This window comes from Nicotiana attenuata, chromosome 12 (assembly GCF_001879085.1).
Source record: "Nicotiana attenuata strain UT chromosome 12, NIATTr2, whole genome shotgun sequence".
NCBI classification, from domain to species: domain Eukaryota; kingdom Viridiplantae; phylum Streptophyta; class Magnoliopsida; order Solanales; family Solanaceae; genus Nicotiana; species Nicotiana attenuata.
Window position 1 is genome coordinate 10,903,187 of NC_032000.1, and position 18,580 is coordinate 10,921,766.

The window sequence follows — 18,580 nt, forward strand, 5'->3', positions numbered from 1 at the left end:
GAAAGTTGACTGTAGTCGGAAAAGTGTAAAGACGGCCTCGTGGAAATGTGATGGTTCCGTTAGCTCCGTTGGGTGATTTCGGGGTTAGGAGCATGTTCGGATTGTGTTTGGAGGTCTGTAGCTAATTTAGGCTTGAAATGCCGAAAGTTGAATTTTTGAAGTTTTCGGTTCGATAGTGAGATTTTGATCCGAGGTTTGGAATGGAATTTCGGAAGTTGGAATAGCTCCGTAGTGTTTAATGTGACGTGTGTGCAAAATTTCAGGTCATTCGGACGAGGTTTGATAGACTTTTTGATCAAAAGCGGAATTTGGAAGTTTTTGGAATTCATAGGCTTGAATCCAATGTAATTTTGGTGTTTTGATGTTGTTTTGGGAGTTCCGAGGGTTGGAACAAGTTTGAATGAGGTTATGGGATGTGTTAGTATGTTTGGTTGAGGTCCTGGGGGCCTCGGGTGAGTTACGGGTGGTCAATCGGACCATTTCATGAAGTTTGGAGTTGCAGAAATCTATTGCTCAGTGTTGCAGACTTTTGACCTTCGCGTTCGCGAGAAGGGAGCCGCGATCGTGAAGGGTTAGCTGGAGAAGGCTGAGATTTTGGCCTTCGCGTTCGCGAGAGAGTCACCGCGTTCGCGAAGGGCTGGATGCATGTGCATCGCGGGAAGGGGAGCGTGTTCGCGTAGAGAAAATTGGTCAGCTGGGTTCGAGGTCGAGTTGTTCATTGCGTTCGCGAGAGGGGTAGTGCGTTCGCGAAGGTTTGTCTGGGTAAAGCATCGTGTTCGCGTGGGCCTTATCGTGTTCGCATAAGAGGTTTTTGGTCAAAGTCATTTTTGTGCTTCGGAACGCGAGGCTTTGACCGCGTTCGTGAAGAAGGAATTAAATGCCTAGGCAGAATGTTTTAGAATGTCCATTTCGCGAATTTTAGCCTAGGTTCCTCCATTGTTAGGCGATTTTGAAGTTTTTTGAAGAGGGATTCAAGGGAAATCACTTGGAGGTAACATTTTTGACTTCATAACTCGTTTTTATGTGATTAAAGACCTAATTAGTGGTGGAAAAGTTGGGGGGGAAAAATGGGTAATTAGGGCTTGAGCTTAAGAGACCTAAAAAGGGATATTTGAGGGGTCAATTGAACTCCGATTTCAGTATATGCATAGACTCGTGAGAGTATGAGGATTCCGAAAATGTAAATTTTATCCGATTTCGAGACGCGGGCCTGAGGGGTGTTTTGGTCATTTTACCTAATTTTGCGTATTAGCTTAGAATTTAATTGTAGAATCAGTTACTTGAAGTGTTATTTACATTATGAAATTTAATTGAATAGATTTGGACCATTTGGAGTCGGATACTCGTGGCAAGAATGTGGTTTCGGGTTGACATTTGAGCCGGTTCGAGGTAATTGGCTTGTCTAACCTTGTGTAGGGGACCTTTCCCCTTAGGATTGATATTGTGATAATTGAAATGCCTTGTACGTGAGGTGACGAGCGCGTACTTTTGCTAATTGTTGAAAATCCGGCTTTTTTTCATTAAAAATAGCCTTGAATTGTGTTCTTCCGTTTCTTGCTTACACTGTTTGGAAATTTAGCCGGCTGTTAGCCTAGAGAAGCCTGTCTACTTGACTAAATTGCTCTATTTGCCTTAACTGTCCTATTTGTATCACGTGAAACATGCTAGGTTAGGATTACCTGCTTCACCTTGATATGAAATTGGTTGAATTGAGTTCTTGTTGCTGCTGTGTATTTACTTTGCGACTACGGGACGGTATCCCGGGAGCTCCCCTGTATGTTTATTTAGGGACTACGGAATTTCATTCCGGGAGATCCCCCTGCACTCTTTCATTGGAACTACGGGATTGCACCCGGTAGATTCCCGCGCATTTACGAGTTGGACTACGGGACTGCACCCGGGAGATCCACTGGATATGATATTTATATTTGGGGACTACATAACGGTATCCTGGGAAATCCCCGGTTGTTATCTTGGAGCCGAGTTGTATTCTCTTTCTGTGTTTTACTTGCCTCTGTAATAGTTGTTGCTGACCTTCATAGCCTGTGTTACTTATTTACACTGCTTATTTCACACTGTTAAACCTTATATCTTATTTAACCTCAGTAGGACCCTAACCTTCCTCGTCACTACCCAACCGAGGTTAGGCTTGGCGCTTACTGAGTACCGCTATGGTGTACTCATGCCCTTCCTGCGCATGTTTTTCATGTGCAGATCCAGGTACTTCGACTCAGTCCTACCACCCCTGAGGCGAGGCGACTGCTATAGTGACTTCGAGGTATATCTGCTGCGTCCGCAGACCGAGGAGTCTCTTTCTATTCTTGTTGTTTAGTATTAGTCCTTCTGTATTTCAGTTCTTGTTAGACATTCTGGAGTTAGAGCTATGTAGTACTTCTTAGCTTGTGATTCATGGATTTCCGGGTCTTGGATTTATGTGTTGGTTTTGACAATTAAATATGGTGTATGCCAAGCGGCACATTTAAATATTGTCTATTCCTTTATTTCTGTTTTAAATTGTTTTACTTCCGCAAATTTTAGTTTTCTTCCGCAATTTAGGCTTACCTAGTCGTAGAGACTAGGTGCCGTCACGATGGTTCACGGAGGGCGAACCGGGGTCGTGACAGTAGCCCCTTCCAACAATCAACGGCACTATTACAGAGTTCACATCAAGCCTTTTAATTACAATCCTTAATGAAATCAACAAGGAATAAGTAACTTTACTATAATTACAGTTCATTTAATCCGACTTTTGGCTTTAAATTTAACAGCCTGACCAATTAATGACTAAATCTGTAAGTCACAACTATACAAGACAAGAACAAAACTCTTCTCATCACCCATTACTACACAGCTTTTTATCAAACATAAGGATCCCAATTTCATTTTAATTAAAACTCATGCTTAACAATCAGGATATGCAAATCAGCAAACAAAAAACCATTAAACTTAGCATGTAAGAACATGACTCACGTTTCACATACTGTCAGTCCAAAATGAACATGTTGTCATTTGATTCGAATGATGAATACATAATCAGAAGAGTGATTAATACCCGGACAGCACTAGTAAGACTTTAAAATAGCCAAATAAAGGCCAGAAATAACTTCAAATTGGTGTTCAGCTACTAATTGAAGGAGACACAGCAACAAACAGCAGAAAATCCAAGATGAATCCACTTCGAAACCCAAAAATGCAAGAGAAAACTACAGCTCTCTAAATAGCTACAACTTATGAATCGTTTTCAGTATTTCCATACCTAAGTTTTTTCTTGAATTTTTTCGTTTTGAATTTGAGGCTACTATTGTGTGTGTGAAGTGAGAAATGGGTGAGAATCAGGTGAGAGATGAATGAATTCTCTGAATATGATAGTGTGTTTTCTGCAGATGAGGTGCGACTGAGTTCTTTTTGTGAAGATGGAGATGGTTATGTGTTTTTGAGAGCGAGGGGTTAGAGGGTGCGCCGTTTTTGTTTGGAGAAGAGAGGTCTGATTGTTTTGGTGTTTGATGAAGAAGAAGAAGAGGAGCGCCGTTTTGCTTCTCTGACGAAGGGGTCTCTCTGATGTCTATCGCTACGTTTAAGATCTGTAGGTTTTAATGAGAGGGGGGTCTTGGGCTGGTTCTGGTTGCGGGCTGGGTGGAGTTTGGTTTGGGATGGATGATTAAAAATCAATTGGACCATTTAGGAATTAGCCCAATTTAAAAACAAGACCAAATATTCTTCCCATTTTCCTTTCCTTTTTTTTTTTGTTTTCTTTTCTTTTCTTTGATTTTAACTTTTAATTAAATTAATTAAAATCTTAAATCAATCTATTAAAATTCTTTATCTATTTCTAACATTAAAACAACTGGTTAACTTAAAACAAAAGAAAAATACTAATTTTAAAGACTAAAATCTAAATATGTAAAAAGTGACAACAAAAAAAAATTTTGATTTTTGCTCAATTGCGAGGGAAATTGAAATCTTGTGAAAATTGGCTTAAGTACAAGTCAAAGCAAACCTCTATATATATATATATATATATATATATATATATATATATATATATGCGTATATAACGCCGTCTGGTCATGGGTCAATGNAGAGATGTTAGTCTATATATATATATATAAGAGGGCATTAGACAAGCTGACTTGGCACTCTCTAAAGCCAAGAATTATATTTATCTTTTTTCTCTTTTTTTTTTGGCCTTTTCTCTTATTTTTCCAATTAAATACTCTATTTTTTTTCCAGCGATAACTAATTCCTTCAATTAATGTGATAAATGAAAAAACTTAAACAATAATCATGTGAGAGTTGAAATGGTAAACCACCTTAAATACATTTAATTTGTAACCGACCCAAAATTGATCAGACTCAAAAACCTAATACTTATTAAAGGTTATAGCGGCTATCTAAATTCATTTGCAACAGGGAATCGATCCAATTTTGGAGCTCCCAATTGGCGCACATATACATCTCTATATGGACACATCAAAGCTCAAAGCATGGTAATAGAGAACGGTTTAAAACCGAGTTATGCATGCTTTATTAGAGTGGTTCTATGCCCAGGGCTCCACCGTGCTCTATTGCATTTCCTCTCATTTTGACTGTATCTTACTTTTGACTTCTTCACAAATTTTTCCTTTACCCTGATTCTTAGTAAAAAAATTTTCGCAGTTTCACCTTTTGTTCATTTGATTAGTTTTATTGATTTTTTCAGACTACCTATGGTTATCAGGTTTGTGCTTAATTCTTTAACCTACTAAATATCATCCAACCAATTTACATCATTATCCATCTTGAAGCTTCGTCACTCCATATTTGCACTAGGAACACCAAGGGAATTGATGACAATAAAATAGTAAGGTTTCAAGGGAATTGATTGACAATAAAATAGTAAGGTTTCTTCTGCTTCTTCGTCCAATTTATCTATTAAGGTATCATCTCTTGCTTTGATTCTTTATACAATCTTCGTTCATAAGTATACAACTTTTGGAGATACAGAAAGCAAAGAGAAAATTGAAGTAATTCAAAAAATAAAAAAATTATTTTTGACTATTGTTTCAAATTCTTCTCCTGCTCCTGCTCCTATTGTGTGGATAAGAAGATGGAGAAGAAGATGATGATTTATTTACATAATGAGTTGAATTACAATCAATTGAAAGGTTACATGACGATTTTAGAGCTTATGAAGTTGTTAAAGCAGGCTATTGCAGAATAGACGTTGGTAAACTTGAGGACCAATCCTATTAATCTTTATAAATATTGTTAATTGAAAGTGTATATCGTCGTATACTCCTACTTTTGTTCCCTTGGTATCCGAAGATGTTGTCAAATGTTTTAAGTCCAAATGGAGGGTCAAGAGTGTTGGATTTAACTGGACAAAATATTTATACTTGAGCTTTTATCAAATTATAAAATTACTTTTGGTAAGCATGTACATGATGTGTGTGGTATAGTATATATATATATATTATATATATATATATATATATTATATATATATATATATATAACATGTAAATTTTATTACTTTTTAAGCATGGTACATGATGTGTGTGATATATATATAACATGTAAATTTTATTCTCTGTCCAGATAATTTATTATAACAAGAGGGTAAAAATTATCTACTCTCCCCAATTTGTTTTATAATTCAAACTCATCGTTCTTTTTGAACAATTATCATTCATCTCCTCATATCAAAGTTGACTTTTAAAAAATACCAATTTACTCTCTATAAATTGCCTCTTTTTTTTATATAATAATAATAATTTATTCATTATTTTTGTCTATGTTAGGGACTTACTTATAGAGAAACATTATTTTCGAAATAAAAAAGAGTGAAAAATTGTAATCACGTGTATATATAAGCTAATGATGTTCAATAATAAAAGAAATGAGAAAAATAAGAAAATTACAACCAATAATTTGCTTGTAGGAGTAATTTTTATTAATAACAATCAAAACTCAATCTATTTATAAAATTAAGTATAAAAAAGAGTAAGAATTTTGTAAATTATGCTATGCAAGAAATAAAAATAATGGGTGAAAATAGAGGTATATTTTATAATAAATTCCTACAAGTTATCTATTTATACTTCACATGAATTTTAATAATTTAGAAAAATACTATTTAATAACAATCAAAATTCAAAAATCTATATAAACAATGGAGAATAAAGGAAAAGGTAAAACTTAAAATCACACACACTACACACTTATTTTACTCATGGATAAAATACCTACATAAAAAAATATTCAGATAATATAAAAAGGTTTTACATATATGAAAAATTAAAAGTATCAATGACAAAATAGACACTGCGTAGGATAGAAGGAGCATAATAATAATTGTTCGAAGTTGGAGGATAAATTTGATTTAAAAATAAATTTGGATGATGTAAATAAATTTTACTCATTATAAAGTTATATCATAAATCCACTATTTTTTTCATGACCGCGCAAAACGCATACAAATTGACTAGTTAATCTATATATCTATATATATATATATATATATATATATATATATGTGTGTGTGTGTGTGTGTGTGTGTGTGTGTGTGTGTGTGTGTGGGAATAGAAAAGGTAACTTGGCACCTCTTTGGCCAAGGATCCTATTTATCTTTTTTCTCCTTTTTTACCATTTTTCCTTTCATTCTTTTTATTTAAATTACTTAATAATTGGAAATTGATTATTTTTTATAGTATTAATTACATCAGTTAACCATTCTACCCATAATTAGGTTCATTACAATTATTAATACACTTATTATCCTTTCTATTACAAAAAAAAATTACTCAATATACTGTAACGACCCGACCGGTCGTTTTGAGAAATTAAGCTTCGTTCAGCAGCATAAGATCTGGAACAGCTTCAGAATATGAGTATCGACTTGCGTGCATGGTAAAATTCGGTTTTCGGATGGTTTAGAGTCAAATTGGAAGAAGGAATCTAGTTTTGGAAGTTTGAACGGTGAAAAGTTGACCAGAATTGGACTTTTGGGTAAATGACCCCGGAATGGGTCGTGGATGATCTCAACAGCTTCGTATGGTGATTTTGGACTTAGGCACGTGTTCGGATTGTGTTTTGGAATTCCGTAGCTAATTTTAGGCTTGAAATGCCGAAGTTTGAATTTTTGAAGTTTCCGGTCCGATAGTGAGATTTTGATCCGAGGGTCGGAATGGAATTCCGGAAGTTGCAGTAGTTCTATCATGCCATTTGGGATGTGTGTGTAAAATTTCAGGTCATTCGGACATGGTTTGGTTAGGTTTTTGATTGAAATTGTATTTTGAGGAAAATTGGAGTTCTTAGGCTTAAATCCTTGATTTATTCGAGTTTTCGATGTTGTTTTAGGTGGTTTAAGGATTGGCACAAGTTTGAATGAGATATTGGGTGTCGTTGGTGCTTTTGGTTGAGGTCCCGGGGGCCTCGAGTGTGTTTCGGATGCTCAACGGATCATTTTTCCCCATTTTGGAACTGCTGAAGTTGCTGCTTCTGATATCCTTCTTCGCGATAGCGAAGAATCTCCCGCCATCGCGATGCCTTGCTGAAGACCATCTCAAAAACCTTCTTTGCGTTCGCGGTCTGTCTTCTCGCGTTCGCAACGCTCTGTTTAATTCTTCATCTCGTTCGCGTATAACCGTCCGCGATCGCGAAGGTCTATTTTTCCATGCTTCGCTATCGCATCCCTAACCCCGCGTTCGCATAAGCCACCATCCCACTGCTCTTCACGTTCACATCCCTTTTCACGCGAACGCGATGTGTATTTCTGGGCATCCTTGAATTTCCTCTACGCGATCGCGACCCTTCTTCCGCGATCGCGATGAACAAATAATTGGGCAGACAGATTAAATCCCAAATTCGAGGGTTTCACCATTTTATCACATTTTGACTTCTAGAGCTCGGTTCTTGGCGATTTTCGAAGGGATTTTCACCTGGGCGACTTGGGTAAATGCTTCTCACTCGATTTAGACTAATTTCCATGAATCACCTCTTTAATTCATCTATTAATTTCGGATTTTGAATGAAAATTTGATAAAACTTCTTAGGCCGAATTATTGAGTTTTGAATGGGTTTTTGACATCCGATTTGAGAGATTTTTATATGGTTAGACTCGTGAGAGTACGAGGGTTCTGAAAATATTAAATTCATCCGATTCTGAGATGTTGGCCTGAGGGGCATTTTGGTCATTTTACCTAATTTCACGCCTTAGCTTTGAATTAAATAGTAGAATCAGTTGCTTGAGATGTTATTTACAATGTGTAATTGAATTGAATAGATTTGGACCATTTGGAGTCGAGTACTCGTGGCAAGAACGTAGTTTCTAGTTGATTTTGAGCCGGTTCGAGGTAAGTATCTTGCCTAACCTTGTGTGGGGGACTTCCCCTTAAGAATTGAGTCTTCTCTGTTGATTGTAATCCGAGTACGCGAGGTGACGAGTGCGTGCTCGGACTTATTTGTGGTAACTTGCCCTTTTTGGATTCTTAGGTCCTTATATTCACTGAGTATGAAGTTGTTTTTGATGTGATTGAATTCCCTATTTCTAGTTTCACCTCTACATGTTTTACTTGGAATTTACTGCTTTATGGTTCACTCGTATTGCCTAATTGACTCTTACATTTGTTTAACTGAAGATCTTTTCCTCTATTGTCGCGTTAACTTTCATAACTGCTTGTTTTATTGGAAATCATTATTATCACCCATGTAATTATTTAGTCTTAATTGAAATTATTGTATATAGTTCGTAACCTGCCCAACCTTTGAAAGAAGAGTAGATATTCTATGTTTAGTTGATATTTCCTTATTTGAAATTTACTTGACTCTTGTTAACTCCCTTATTGTTGAACTACATGCTATAGAGGTCGTTGCTTCGTATTATTTTCTCCTTTGTTGAGTTGATTCACTCGTTGTGTTCTTGTGTATATATTGTCATTGTTGTTGTTGTACTTGGAGTGTGATGCATGAGGTTTCTGCCGTGCGGTTATTGATATTGTGATGCACGAGGTTTCTGCCGTGCGGTTGTTGTTGTGGGGTCGCACGAGGTTTCTGCCGTGCTATTGCTACTATTGATATATTGCACATGCGACGTAACAAGGCGGGATATGTATATATGCTTATATGTGGGTTGCGCATGTGGAGAAATAAGGTGGGAACATGATGATGCACGTGTGGCGAAACAAGGCGGGCACTTATTATGTTATTATTTGCACACGTGGCGAAACAAGGTGGGCTATGTCAGGGGTTGATTGTGAATATTTGTGATGGCCTGAGGGCATTTTTGTTTTGTTCAAATATTATGATTGTGGTACGTTTACCTATATGAACTTTGTCTCATGGGAGTTGTGAGGTGAGTTGTCAGTGTGACCGTGAGGTTGATGAGGGCACGGGATGCCAGTGGTTAGATTTCAAGTACTGGGAATCGTGAGTTGTAATTGTCCGAGATTCGGTAATTCGTGGTACTTGTTGGATAAGACCGTATTTGAACATCGTCGTAGGATCTGAGTTATTGTTTTGTTTTCCCTTTACCGTATTGTGACTTTAGGATTTGGGATGAGTTTTTGCCCATCCTTACGTGTCATCATTCTTAATAGTTGCGTTGTTACTTGTTGTTCTTTTCCCTGATTGTGATTGTAGTATTGTTGGTCATTTCGTACAGTCTTTACATAAATATATATCTATATATATCATGTTCCGTTGTTCCTACCTTTGCACTGTTTATTAGACCAGTAGGTGTCTCGACTGTTCCTCATCACTACTCCACCGAGGTTAGTCTTGATACTTACTGGGCACTGCCGTGGTGTGCTCATGCTACTCTTCTGCATATTTTTGTTGTGCAGATCCAGGTACTTTCCACTCAGTTCTATTACCCTTGGGAGGAGGCGTTCTGTAGAGACTTCGAGGTATATCTGCTACGTCCGCAGATCGAGGAGTCCCTTTCTATCTTCTGTAATAAGTATAGCCCTTTCAGTATTATCCCTTGTTTAGATATGTCCAGAGTTAGAGCTTCTTATGTATCGAATTTTGTTAGCTTCGAGAGTTGTTATTGTATGTGCCGAGCGGCACCTTAACTACTATTATCTTACTAGTTCAGTCTTGATTATTTTTCCGCAATTATGGTTTACCTTCCGCATTGTTAGGCTTACCTAGTCGTAGGGACTAGGTGCCGTCACGACATGTTCACGGAGGGCGAACTAGGGTCGTGACAAGTTGGTGTCAGAGCTCTAGGTTCATAGGAGTCACGAATCACAAGTCGGTTTATTTGAGTCTCGTGGATCGGTACGGAGACGTCTGTACTTATCTATGAGAGGGTATGTAACCGTTAGGAAAATTCCACTTCATTTGATTTCCCTGTCGTGCGAGATTTTGACCTTCACAATCCTAAACCTGTGTCTTCTACTCTCTCACATATGGTGAGGACACGTACTACCCGAGGTGATCACGCACCCGCGCCCCCTGCTGCAGCCGTCGGAGGTCGGGGCCGGGGTGGAGGTCGAGGACGCGCACGTGGTGCAGCGAGAGCACCTGCGCGAGCTGCCGCCGAGGTACCACCAGCAGATCCAGCCGGAGTCCAGGCACCTGACACGCCTACCGCTACTACTACTCCAGCCCTTCAGGAGACGTTGGCACAGTTCATGAGCATGTACGCCACTTTGGCTTGGGCAGGGTTGCTTCCCCTTGCTGCAGCCACGCCCCAGGCCGGGGGAGGAGCACAGACTCCCGCCGCTCGCACTCCTTAGCAGTGAGTGCATGTTGAGCAGGTCCCTGAGATTATTCCTGCGCCGCCTGCAGCACCAGTTCAGCCCGAGGGCATGGCAGCGGTTTCCGAGCTGGAGCAGATGAGACTAGAGAGGTTCAAGAAGTATGATCCTCCGGTATTCAGTGGATTAGCATCGGACGATGCCTTGGGGTTTCTTGATGAGTGTTACCGCATTCTCCGTACTATGGGTATCTCTGGGTTAGGCGGGGTTTCTTTCACTACTTTCTAGCTTCGAGGAGCCGCCTATGATTGGTAGTGCACCTACGAGTTAGACAGCCCAGACGAGGCAGCTTCACTGACTTGGACCCATTTTTCAGATATGTTCCTGAGAGAGTTTGTTCCTCAGAGCCTCAAGGATGCATGGCGTGCGGAGTTTGAGCATTTGCGCCAGGGTGCTATGACCGTCTCGGAGTATGCTGTCCGTTACACCAGCTTGGCTAGACATGCCCCAGCCTTGGTTTCTACTGTTCGTGAGAAGGTTCGTCGGTTCATCGAGGGGCTTATTCCCGGCATCAGGTCTAGCATGGCTCGTGAGTTGGAGATGGATATTCTGTATCAGCAAGTGGTGAACATTGCTAGGAGGATAGAGGGTATGCATGCTAGAGAGAGAGAGGGCAGGCAAGGTCATGAGAGAGAGAGCAAACGAGAGCAGGATAGAGAGTTTGAGGAGGCGAGGAGGCCTCGTAGACCGGGGAGATATACCGGTCCTTATTTTGGAGGCAGGGTGCGTCATGGTAGAGGTTTTGCGGGTCAGCCAGTTCAGTTCGCGCTTCAGGCTTTGCATGGTGACTCAGGTGTTCATGGGTCTCGGGGTACCCGTACCGTACAGTTCCCACCGCCTCATCAGTAGAGAGGGTGCTTCGAGTGTGGAGATACTAGCCACATGGTGAGAGACTGTCCCAGACTTCGGACCGATGTGTCACGGCGAGGTATTCGGGCAGGTAGAGGGCGCCCAAGAGGGGGAGGCCCGGCTCGTTGATGTGTTTCATATAGTAGGTTTGAGGCCGGTGCGCCAGCTAATGTCATTCAGGTACGAATTCAGTTTGTTATAGAGGGGCACTATCTGTAGTTCATCACAGTTTTGCTTATCGGGGTGAGTTTCCTTGTTTGTTGTTCCATTTATGGGTGCATTTTATGATCTGCACTCTGTTTATGTGATTATCCTGTTGGGAGGTTATATAAATGATAGTCGTGTCTATCGTTTGTTTCTAGCTGTTGACGAGAGTTATGAGGCTAGTAGTAAATTCCTGTTGTCTGTTTCAGTAGGTTTGATGTGATTTTTGAGTATTCTTGGTTATGAGCCGTGATTTCTATGCTCCACCGGTGTGGGAGCCAGTCTGTGTTTTAACTTGTAGGCGGAATTGATCTAGTGAGAGTCTCTAGATTGGTTGATGTGTATCATACTTGTGATTCAGTGTTGAGGGCGGGACCCTCGTGATTTCAGGTGATTTGATATGTTGAGACCGGGCTGTGTACCGCGGTGAGGGTTATATCCGTATAAGATCTTTGTGAGTCTTTTATGTGCTTTCATTCTTTTCTTGTTAGGATGTTCTGTAGATTAGTGTTTTGGAAAATTTGTGTTGGTCTGACTTGTTTGATAGTTCCCTTATGTGTTTTCCCTTCCCATATTCACCCATTGTTCATTACGGATTTGATCTCAGGCAAGTATTGCTATCGGAAATGTTATTGTGGGCCTATGTGTGATGTGTCATGTTGTGTGGTTGTACCCTGTGTGTGTTGGCATGAATTGAAGCAGCTGGTTGAGACTGATACCGGATATGGATTTAGAATCGGGTCTTTTGGAAACGGATGGAAGGTGAGAATTCTGGCTTGAAGGCTTGTTGGTATTGCTAGAAAGGCTAAATTTCAGTTGAGATGGTGTCGTCGTGCTTAAGTGGACTGGGGTGACGTGGGATCACCTGCGGGTGTATGTTGGAAGTGCGCACTCAGTGACGTGAGGGCTTCGAGGCGAATCTTAGCACGTTCGAGGACGAACGTTGGTTTTAAGAGGGGGAGGATGTAACGACCCGACCGGTCGTTTTGAGAAATTAAGCTTCGTTCAGCAGTATAAGGTCCGGAACAGCTTCAAAATATGAGTATCGACTTGCGTGCGTGGTAAAATTCGGTTTTCGGATGGTTTAGAGTCAAATTGGAAGAGGAATCTAGTTTTGGAAGTTTGAACGGTGAAAATTTGACCAGAATTGGACTTTTGGGTAAACGACCCCGGAATGGGTCGTGGATGATCTCAACAGCTTCGTATGGTGATTTTGGACTTAGGCGCGTGTTCGGATTGTATTTTGGAATTCCGTAGCTAATTTAGGCTTGAAATACCGAAGTTTGAATTTTTGAAGTTTCCGGTCCGATAGTGAGATTTTGATCCGAGGGTCGAAATGGAATTCCGGAAGTTGCAGTAGTTTCGTCATGTCATTTGGGATGTGTGTGTAAAATTTCAGGTCATTCGGACATGGTTTGGTTAGGTTTTTTTTATCGAAATCGTATTTTGAGGAAAATTGGAGTTCTTAGGCTTAAATCCTTGATTTATTCGAGTTTCCGATGTTGTTTTAGGTGGTTTAAGGGTTGGTACAAGTTTGAATGAGATATTGGGTGTCGTTAGTGCTTTGGGTTGAGGTCCCGGGGGCCTCGGGGTGTGTTTCGGATGCTCAACGGATCATTTTTCCCATTTTGGAACTGCTGAAGTTGCTGCTTCTAATATCCTTCTTCGCGATCGTGAAGAATCTCCCGCGATCGCGATGCCTTGCTGAAGACCATCTCAAAAACCTTCTTCGCGTTCGCGGTCTGTCTTCTCGCGTTCGCGAAGCTCTGTTTAATTCTTCATCGCGTTCGCGTATAACCGTCCGCGATCGCGAAGGTCTATTTTTCCATGCTTCGCGATCGCATCCCTATCCCCGCGTTTGCATAAGCCACTATCCCACTGCTCTTCGCGTTCGCATCCCTTTTCACGCGAACGCGATGTGTATTTCTGGGCATCCTTGAATTTCCTCTATGCGATCGCGACCCTTCTTCCGCGATCGCAATGAACAAATAACTGGGCAGACAGATTAAATCCCAAATTCGAGGGTTTCACCATTTTATCACATTTTGACTTCTAGAGCTCAGTTCTTGGCGATTTTCGAAGGGATTTTCACCTGGGCGACTTGGGTAAGTGCTTCTCACTCGATTTAGACTAATTTCCATGAATTTCCTCTTTAATTCATCAATTAATTTCGGATTTTGAATGAAAATTTGATAAAACTTCTTAGGCCGAATTATTGAGTTTTGAATGGGTTTTTGACATCCGATTTGAGAGATTTTTATATGGTTAGACTCGTGAGAGTACAGGGTTCTGAAAATGTTAAATTCATCCGATTCTGAGACGTTGGCCTGAGGGGCATTTTGGTTATTTTACCTAATTTCACGCCTTAGCTTTGAATTAGATAGTAGAATCAGTTGCTTGAGATGTTATTTACAATGTGTAATTGAATTGAATAGATTTGGACCATTTGGAGTCGAGTACTCGTGGCAAGAACGTGGTTTCTAGTTGATTTTGAGCCGGTTCGAGGTAAGTATCTCGCCTAACCTTGTGTGGGGGACTTCCCCTTAGGAATTGAGTCTTCTCTGTTGATTGTAATCCGAGTACGCGAGGTGACGAGTGCGTGCTCGGACTTATTTGTGGTAACTTGCCCTTTTTGGATTCTTAGGTCCTTATATTCACTGAGTATGTAGTTGTTTTTGATATGATTGAATTCCCTATTTCTAGTTTCACCTCTACATGTTTTACTTGGAATTTACTGCTTTATGGTTCACTCTTATTGCCTAATTGACTCTTACATTTGTTTAGCTGAAGATCTTTTCCTCTATTGTCGCGTTAACTTTCATAACTGCTTGTTTTATTGGAAATCATTATTATCACCCATGTAATTATTTAGTCTTAATTGAAATTGTTGTATATCCTTCGTAACCTGCCCAACATTTGAAAGAAGAGTAGATATTCTATGTTTAGTTGATATTTCCTTATTTGAAATTTACTTGACTCTTGTTAACTCCCTTATTGTTGAACTACATGCTATGGGGGTCGTTGCTTCGTATTATTTTCTCCTTTGTTGAGTTGATTCACTCGTTGTGTTCTTGTGTATATATTGTCATTGTTGCTGTTGTACTTGGTGTGTGATGCACAAGGTTTCTGCCGTGCGGTTATTGATATTGTGATGCACGAGGTTTCTGCCGTGCGGTTATTGATATTGTGATGCACGAATTTTCTGTCGTGCAGTTTTTGTTGTAGGGTCGCACGAGGTTTCTGCCATGCTATTGCTACTATTGATATATTGCACATGCGGCGTAACAAGGCGGGATATGTATATATGCTTATATGTGGGTTGCGCATGTGGCAAAATAAGGTGGGAACATGATGATGCACGTGTAGCGAAACAAGGAGGGCACTTATTATGTTATTATTTGCACACGTGGCGGAACAAGGTGAGCTATGTCAGGGGTTGATTGTGAGTATTTGTGATGGTCTGAGGGCATTTCTGTTTTGTTCAAATGTTGTGATTGTGGTACGTTTACCTATATGAACTTTGTCTCGTGGGAGTTGTGAGGTGAGTTGTCAGTGTGACCGTGAGGCTGATGAGGGCACGGGATGCCAGTGGTTAGATTTCAGGTACTGGGACTCGTGAGTTGTAATTGTCCGAGATTCGGTAATTCGTGGTAATTGCTGGATAAGACCTGATTTGAACACCGTCGTAGGATCTGAGTTATTGTTTTGTTTTCCCTTTACCGTATTGTGACTTTAGGATTTGGGATGAGTTTTTGCCCATCCTCACGTGTCATCATTCTAATAGTTGCGTTGTTACTTGTTGTTCTTTTTCCTGATTATGATTGTAGTATTGTTGGTCATTTCATACAGTCTTTACATATATATATATATATATATATATATATATATATATATATATATATATATATCATGTTCCGTTGTTTCTACTTTTGCACTGTTTGTTAGACCGGTAGGTGTCTCGACTGTTCCTCGTCACTACTCCATCGAGGTTAGTCTTGATACTTACTGGGCACCGCCGTGGTGTGCTCATGCTACTTTTCTGCACATTTTTGTTGTGCAGATCCAGGTACTTTCCACTCAGTTTTATTACCCTTGGGAGGAGGCGTTCTGTAGAGACTTCGAGGTATATCTGCTACGTCCGCAGACCGAGGAGTCCCTTTCTATCTTCTGTAATAAGTATAGCCCTTTCAGTATTATCCCTTGTTTAGATATGTCCGGAGTTAGAGCTTCTTATGTATCTCATAGCTTGTGATTTGTGAGTTTCCGGGTTTTGGAAATTTTGTTAGCTTCGAGAGTTGTTATTGTATGTGCCGAGCGGCGCCTTAAATACTATTATCTTACTAGTTCAGTCTTGATTATATTTCCGCAATTATGGTTTACCTTCCGCATTGTTAGACTTACCTAGTCGTATGGACTAGGTGCCGTCACGACATGTTCACGGAGGGCGAACTGGGGTCGTGACATATACGTTACGAATCTTTTCCTATACTCTATGTAAGTTACAACTTTTATTTTGGTTACTACAAATAGTAAAGCATATCTTTTCCTTTGCATCACTCTCATCTCTTCTTCGTTGACCGTTTCTTCTCCTTTTCATTTGAAATTTTTTGTACAGAAGTTCTCTTTTTTTTCTTCTTCTCTTTTATCGACTTTTTCTTCACATTATTGGTGTTTGCAAGAGTTATTTGTTCATACACAATATTGGTACATAACTTTCATTGGTTAGGGAGTGAGCAAGAGAAGAACATATGGCATTATTTTGTGGGAAATATTTAAGATTCAACTTCAACCTTGATAAGAACACTTCCATTTACTCTAGGCTTGTAGTTATAGTGTGAATTTATATGTAATAAGCAATGACTCTGATTTTTTGTCTTGCATCAAAATGCTTTTTATTTTATTTTAGGAATGATTGTAATAAATTTTATATTGAATTTTGATTATTATTTTATTAGTTTAAAAAGAATTGAGAAAGTATGGTTACATGCTCAAACAAATGACAATTCGAGAAAATAAAATTATTTTTCTCATCTGGAAACAATTGATATGGTTTGTGTCATGTCACCTTTTAATGGCCTTTTGACTATTTTTAAAGAGACTATCTCGCCATTTTTTTCAAATCTATTATGCTTCTCTATGTAGTTTACAGCTATGTATCTCTTAAACTGTATTTTCCTGGACTCCTCTCTATTGTATTGTAATGGCAGAAATGATAATCAAGAGAGTTAATTTTGAGATATTTATCAAATTAGTAGGGGAAAAAAGGACAATTAATTTAATTGTTCAAGGAAGGATAACAATTTCTCATTTGTTGGAGGGTTTGAATATGAGAAAGAAAAATGAAGATTACACTTCAGAAATATCCGAGCATTCGATTATGCATTTTATTGCTATGTGATTTTTATAAGATTTTGCATATAAAGTTTGACTTTATTATATCGATTAAATCATAAATACAATATTTTTATTGGAATTAGATGTTGTATGAACTAAAAGTCACGTTTAAATATGTGTGTATGTCTTTTTTCTCCTATTCAAAAAAAGAAAAGAAAATGAAATGGAATTAAAGAAACTAAAAACATAAAGAAAATCGAACAACCAATTCATTGTTAGTTATAGTCACTTACCTTTCTTGAAGATTCACAATATTTTTTTGCCAGGTGAAGTACATATAATTACAATTAGGTACATATAATTACAACTAACTATATAATTTTTTCATCAACTCAAGTACTTATTCATAGATATTGAAGAAACTTTTAACATTCCTTGAAATAAAGAACCTTTAACATTCAAGAAATGCTGAAGGCCCTTGTATAAGTGGTCAGTGGACATCAATGCGAGAAGACTGACTAAAAATGAAAGAAATATGGAGAGTACGAACAACAAAAGGAACAACCTCATCTTCATGGAGGTTGCTTTTTCACGTAGCTTTAGCATATCTCTAAGAACAAGCTTCTGAATATTTCCGGTTGAAATTCATGAAAGCTCTTCCTTGAAAATCAATATTTGATACAATATATATAGTATGCATTTAGCTCTGCAAACTCTATAATATCCTTCTTACTTTGGCCTTTGTTTGCCAAAGTAAGAACATTGTTTTCCTGGATTAAATTTATATGGCCGGATAGTATAATGAATTTCTTACGTAATTAATACTATAATTTAGTTTGTCTAAGGCTACCGATTAATGATATTTATTAGAGTTACTTTTAATTATCTTTTAAAGGATTTAATTGCGGAAATATTTTACACCTTTAATATATAACCTAAACTTATTTTTAAATTTATTTATTTGACTTTAATTTATTTACATTGTTACTAAAAAAGAAATTTGAATCACTCTACATTATCGATTTATATAAGATTAACTATTTACTTTTTTATGTTCTTGAGATTTTCACAAAGTTCTTAAATTATGTGCGCAGAATGTGTATTGTTTAACCAAAAAATGGAATTTCGATTAAAGCTTATAATTTAGAAGAACGCGGGTTACTGATAATCGAAAGAATGTATAAAAGAAAGCAATTTGGATAGCAAGAATATAATCAAGAGAGAAACAAGTAAACCAAAGTATATTCAGATAGTGTTTCGTGTCCTTACAATTGATCAGTTATCTCCCTTTTATAGCTATTTGGGAGATCTGCGTTTTGCCTTTGTCATAATAAGGCTATTATGGACAATTTAAAGGCATTAAATGCTACGCTACATAATCATTATATTTAATACAGATTCTCTAACGTTTTTAATATTAAAGGCGCATTAAGTACTGTATCTGTACTCCT